This window comes from Cydia fagiglandana, chromosome 16 (assembly GCF_963556715.1).
Source record: "Cydia fagiglandana chromosome 16, ilCydFagi1.1, whole genome shotgun sequence".
Lineage (NCBI taxonomy): Eukaryota > Metazoa > Arthropoda > Insecta > Lepidoptera > Tortricidae > Cydia > Cydia fagiglandana.
In genome coordinates, this window is record NC_085947.1 from 9,646,318 (window position 1) to 9,652,317 (window position 6,000).

The following is a 6,000-nucleotide window of genomic DNA, read 5'->3' on the forward strand; positions in this document are numbered from 1 at the left end:
GAAAATCGCGTGTCATCTGTGTTTTATCTATGGAATGTGGATCGCGAATGACAGCCATCATCTTGTTTGTTTACAAATGGTTTACAATGTTTACATTCTGAATCGATTCTATTTCAAGAGATATTTCTGCTGTGTCACCATTAAATACCAATATATTAAATAAGACTGTGCTTAATTAAAGCTAAGGTGGCTACAATGCCTACAGTGCCAACTGAGAAATCTAATAAAATATGAAAATCCAGTATGACATCTACCTGCTGAAGCAATGATTTTATTCATACATTCTTGTTTAACGGCATAGTCCACTTACAATTTTAGTTCTTCAAATTAGTTAATCATTTTTATCAACATCACACACCGCTTTTAAATTGTCCGTCCATACGTATTAAATAACAATTTCAAACATTTTCAATAGAGAATCCGCGAGTGACAATTTGAATTGACGTACGTGACAAGGCGCGCTCAGCGGAAAACAAAGTTTTGGTTCGATGTACATTGTACATTGCTGCTTTTCTTAGCGTAATACTACTCTTTGAGTGTTGCCCTTCTTTAGTTTGCTTTACATTGCTACTGACAAGATTTGCTTGACGCACTTATAGGTAGTATTATAACCAACCGCAAATGATATTTGCCAGTCGCTTTTCGATGAAGGAAAACATCGTGAGGAAACCGGACTAATCCCAATAAGGACTAATCTGCTTTTACTTTACTGTCATTATTAAAAAAAAATGCTTCTGCCGATACCTCTACCAACTAACTTGCGAACTCGAAAGGGTACACCTTGGTACCTAAATAACTAAACTTTTGAAGCGAGGGTCTAAATTAATTGCCGGGGATTTAAAAGTTCATTAAGCCTTGAATGCTAAAAAACTCTTTGTTTGAATCTCATCAAGATAATAACAATTTGTTTTATGTTTTGTTATTTATTTAACAGACTTTATAGGTTCTTTATGGATACACAATCACAAACGGTAGGATAGGTATACCGGGTGTGGCCTGTAACATGAGCAAATAATTAAAACATAGATTGTACTCCTCAAATGGTGATACTTTTGTTCAACAACTTTTAAAAATTATGAAGTATTTACTCTCCCTATTTTTCATACAAAATAAATATTATCTTCAATGGACGCCATCGCCACGCCATATCATTGTGATTGACGTTGCTTGTCAAGCCTTAAACATAACAAGATTCGCAATACATTGCGTCTTAGAATAAACTTTAAAGTGTATTAAAAATCAAACCACATGTTTTCAAAAGTCGCTGAACAAATGTTGGTCAGTATGAGGAGTACAGCCTACAGTTTAATTTTTTGCTCATATTACAGACCACACCCGGTATAGGTAAGTGCACTGTATACTAGTTACGGTATTTTTTTTATTCATATCTATATACTAATATGTACAAATTGCCTGTGAATTGGCAAATACTGCGAAATGGCTTTGTCACAGTAACTTAATTATGATCAATAAAATTGGTCACGCACGATCATAGCTAACCGCGAGACATTCAATACAAAACATCTCATCCAATAACTGTAAATAATAGTAAGATGCTGTTTTAAGTTTTTACAAGTTATAAAACTATGCATAATTATATAGGGCGTATGTAAATTAGAACTGTAACACCTACCAAACTTTTTGCTCATTTTAGTAATTATTTATAATTAATTATTTAAATAAAAATGGTTATTAGATACACAAATAAGTTTTTATTTATTATCGTATCTAACTTGACTACCCGATGCGAGCGAAGCGTCTCCGCTTCAGCTTCGGCCGGCAAGATTTCGTATGTTCATCCAGTTGTTCTCCTCTATGGCCGCATCTCTCAACCGATTCTCATGAAATTATGTGAACAGGCCCAATAATTACCTACTTGTTTTTTTGTCTATGCAAACACCGACTTTCGAGGTCTACACTCTACAGCCTCACAGAGCTACTACTTTTTAAGATAATTAAATAAACTTACATTAATTAACTAACAATATAACAAAACATAAAAACATACAAGACGGCAGCCAGTACATGGGTAAAAGTCTAACTTTCCGCCCTTACCTTAGTCCAGAAAACTTGTCAAAACTTTTTCTAACTCGCAATAAAAGTCCAAAGAGTCATTAAACACAAAATCACAATATTCGTCGCAAATAACTTTGTTCACAAGAATTAATGGCAGGCAATACAACACAGCGATCTCTGTAACGGCAAGCTTTGGGCGCGGTGCGTGTCGCCCCGAGAGCCAAGCGATTGAGACTGATCATCAGACGGTCTGCACGCCCAACAGAGCTCAGGTGCTAGGTGCGAAATCTAACACCTTTTATTAGGGCAAATTAACTATTCAATCTTAGTTTAGTAAGTTTGAAACATATTGTACAGATGAAAAGTCATTAATTCCGTTATTCATAAAAGCCTCAAATCATATAGATTTACGGCCCGATACGAACTTTAAGATACATTTCTTTAAACTAAAACCTCACTCTTCACACTGAAATGTCTAATTCATATCATAGCTAGACTTGATATTTGACGTATCCTAAAGTTATATCGGGCCGTTAAAGGGTACAGTCACCTGCAATAATATCTTACATAAAGAAGGCCGCAAAAATATCTGACACGATCTTATTTGTAGAGCCATAAGAGCGTGACACATATTTTTGCGGCCTTCGAAGAGTAACATATCATTGCAGGTAGCTGTACATTCAAAACTTCAAAAGAGATTATTTTAGTATTTATGTCATTTAAAAAAAATGTGTTTTTAACAACATGAGTTTGCTTTGCAGGCGCTTTTCAATTAAGAGATCTGTGTAAGGGTGATGATACTGACTGCTACCTACCTATTTAACATAACGTTGGTTTGGACGTAGCATTTACGGTACCTTAATGTATCCATGGGCAATAACGTCGTGCATAAGTACATATTTTTGTACGAGTATTTACAAAAGCTAAAACAATACTAATTGTTAAGATCGTAATTGTGTATAATCTTATTATTACACAGCACTAAACCTTTTATATGTGACGTCCCACGGATAAAGGTACCTTATGGCGGTTGACGTTTACGCTATTATTAACGCCAATATTATTGCGGCGCTATGCGACGTAAGCGCCAGGCGCCATAAGGTACCTTTTGTCGTGGAATGTCACATATTTGATGAGTAAGCTGAAAGTCCCCTCCAGACTGTGTGGGTGAATCGCGGCGACGCGACGTTGACGTATGACTCCACGCTCGCGTCGCTCGCACAACTTAACGGCGATTTCGCAGTTTAGTTCGCGCCGAGATGGCGGAATAGCATCATGATCGAGTTTAGTTGTCACTTATCTACGGCAGCATTGATATTGTTATGTGCTTATTTTTCCTTTTGTTTTGTTGTAAAACGTAAATATAGCCGAGCCGAATAATATAATAGAGTAGATATCTTGCCACAGATGAGCCAAAATCGTGTAATGTGGATTGTGGAGTGTTGCAATGTCGCGCTTCGCGTCTGACGCGGGTCTAAAAACCGACTACCAATGGTGAACAAGGCGCGAAGGCGTGAATAGTCTGCGAAATCGACGCCACGCTTACGTTCGAGGCTTCGCGCCGTGATTCGCGCATGAGTGTGGAGGGCACTTAAGCTATAAGCTTCTTCTCAGTCACAAAATGTAGTAGCATTGTATTACTTTTACAAACAATATATTAATTATATTAATATTTTCTAATTACTTCATTCAGAACGTTATTATGTTCAATACTCTTTTTTTAAGAGGGGAAATGCTTTACGCATACCACCCGGCGCGGGGACGTGCCGGGATGCTTATGTGGGACTCCCTGTTGTGGGCTAATGAGACCCCAGGTTTACCCACTAAAACCCCTCTGTTGCCGCCTCGCTGCCAGGAACGCCGAAAACACGTTCAATACCTGCGTCAACTCAAGAAAGTAGACTAAAATTAGTCATTCGTTTTATCATCGAGCGAAGCTTTCATTCGATCATGGAAGATAATCTTATGGCTCTGTAATGATTCTCTAATTAAAAACATCTCTAAGCAATCTGGCGGTTCATAGTATGAAGACCCCGTACTAACTAATTCCTGAGTCGACGGATTTGCTCGGATGAAGTAAGCTTATCGCGTACTAAAATGTAGTAAAGTAATACTTTAATGTCTTGTGACAAATGCATTGAAACTAAAAATAGTTTATAAAAAAAATAGGTTAAAACCTATATATACTTCAATTGGAACATCTGTTTTTCCATCCACCATCTCGGTTCCCCTCAATATAAAAAAAGCGGCTAAGTGCGAGTCGGACTCGCCCATGAAGGGTTCCGCAGCAGCAACATAATAAAATTGTGGTCTACGATTTATGACGTATTAAAAAAAAATACTTACTAGATCTCGTTCAAACCAATTTTCGGTGGAAGTACATCATATATTTTCTTTTATTTTATCACTCTCTTATTTTAGAAGTGTCTCTCGCGCAAACTATTCAGTTTAGAAAAAAATGATATTAGAAACCTCAATATCATTTTTGAAGACCTATCCATAGATACTCCACACGTATGGGTTTAATGAAAAAAAAAATCAGTTTCAGTTCTATTTATGTATGGGGAACCCCCAAAATTTATTGTTTTTTTTTCTATTTTTTTGTGAAAATCTTAATGCGATTCACAAAATACAACTTACCAAGTTTCAACAGTATAGTTCCTACAGTTTCGGAAAAAAGTGGCTGTGACATGCGGACGGACAGACAGACAGACAGACAGACATGACGAATCCATAAGGGTTCCGTTTTTTGCCATTTGGCTACGGAACCCTAAAAATCCTAGCTAGAAGGCTTTGTTTTTCAAATGAGGTTCTAAGCCTCGTTCAATAAACATTTCAATGAAATAAGTACGAACAGTTATTTTTATATTTAACAATAAGGTATTTTCTTACTAGTCAAATCAGTTCCTTTTTTAGAACTGTCAAAACGATTTTTCCTAATATGGAATTTATATGAAACATTAGAACACACGAGCAAACTTCCTAAAATAGTTTTATCTACCATTTTGTACAATAACTACTTAGTTTTAGTTCCAAACTTGTTGCCTGTTAGGTATGTTCGCTGGAAGCAGAATCGAATGAAATGAAACAAATAGGGTATTTTCCTACTAGTCAAATCAGTTACTTTTTTAGAGCTGTCAAATCGATTTCCTAATATGGAATTTATATGAAACATTACATCGTGGCGTCACGGTCAACTCACCTACTTTTTATATTTCTATCCGATTTATTAAATAGAACTTGAGTTTAAAAATAACTCTATCTGTGTTTTTCTAATAATTATTTGGTGCTTTATTTCATGCATAGTGTAAAATAATTTATTTTAAATACAGTGTAATACCCTATTGCCGTTTCTTTTTCAAAATATAATTGATTACTTATTTATATTAAGTTACTAAATAGTATGAATTGTGTAAGCTATCGTTCTACGTTAGCCTAAAATAGATCTTGTAAGTTCCATGTTACGTATTTTTTGGCTAAACGTGTAACAAACTTATTTCTTCAGATTGAAAATATCCTCAGTCAACTTTATTTTTACAGAGGAGTGCGCAATTACACGTGGATTATTTCTATAAGGCTCACTTGCACCATCCTACTAACCCAGGGTTAAGCGGTTAAACCGTCAAACCAGTGTCAAATTGTACTGGTAACCATGATAACTCCAGGTTTAACCGGTTAACCCCGGGTTTGTGGAATGGTGCAAGTGGGCCTTATATACATATATTTATTACAGGTAAGTAGTTGTTGTGTTGTCTGAGTTCCAGGCACTTTCCAGTTCCATGTAATTAAACCAAATCAAACATTGGAGCCTATAACCGACAGTTTAATATTAATAATTAAATTCTCAATTGATATTAAAATTGGCTCTCTTGTGATTGCGTATATATTTTGAAGGATTGTTGTACTACTGTATATATTAACAAGCAATTCTGGCTAAGGAAGGTTATGGCTGTATATGATAAAATAGGTAGGGACGGCATGATC

General features: G+C 35.9%; 1 long non-coding RNA gene across 1 annotated transcript in view; it reads left to right on the top strand.

Annotated features, from left to right (window-relative positions):
- The window catches only part of LOC134671955 (uncharacterized), a 346,096-nt gene extending 341,518 nt beyond the window's left edge, over window positions 1–4,578 (top strand). Inside the window, exon 2 of the long non-coding RNA XR_010099288.1 lies at window positions 4,441–4,578. This is a non-coding gene — a long non-coding RNA (uncharacterized LOC134671955). The remainder of the gene's footprint in view (window positions 1–4,440) is intronic.
- Window positions 4,579–6,000: the final 1,422 nt, after the last annotated feature.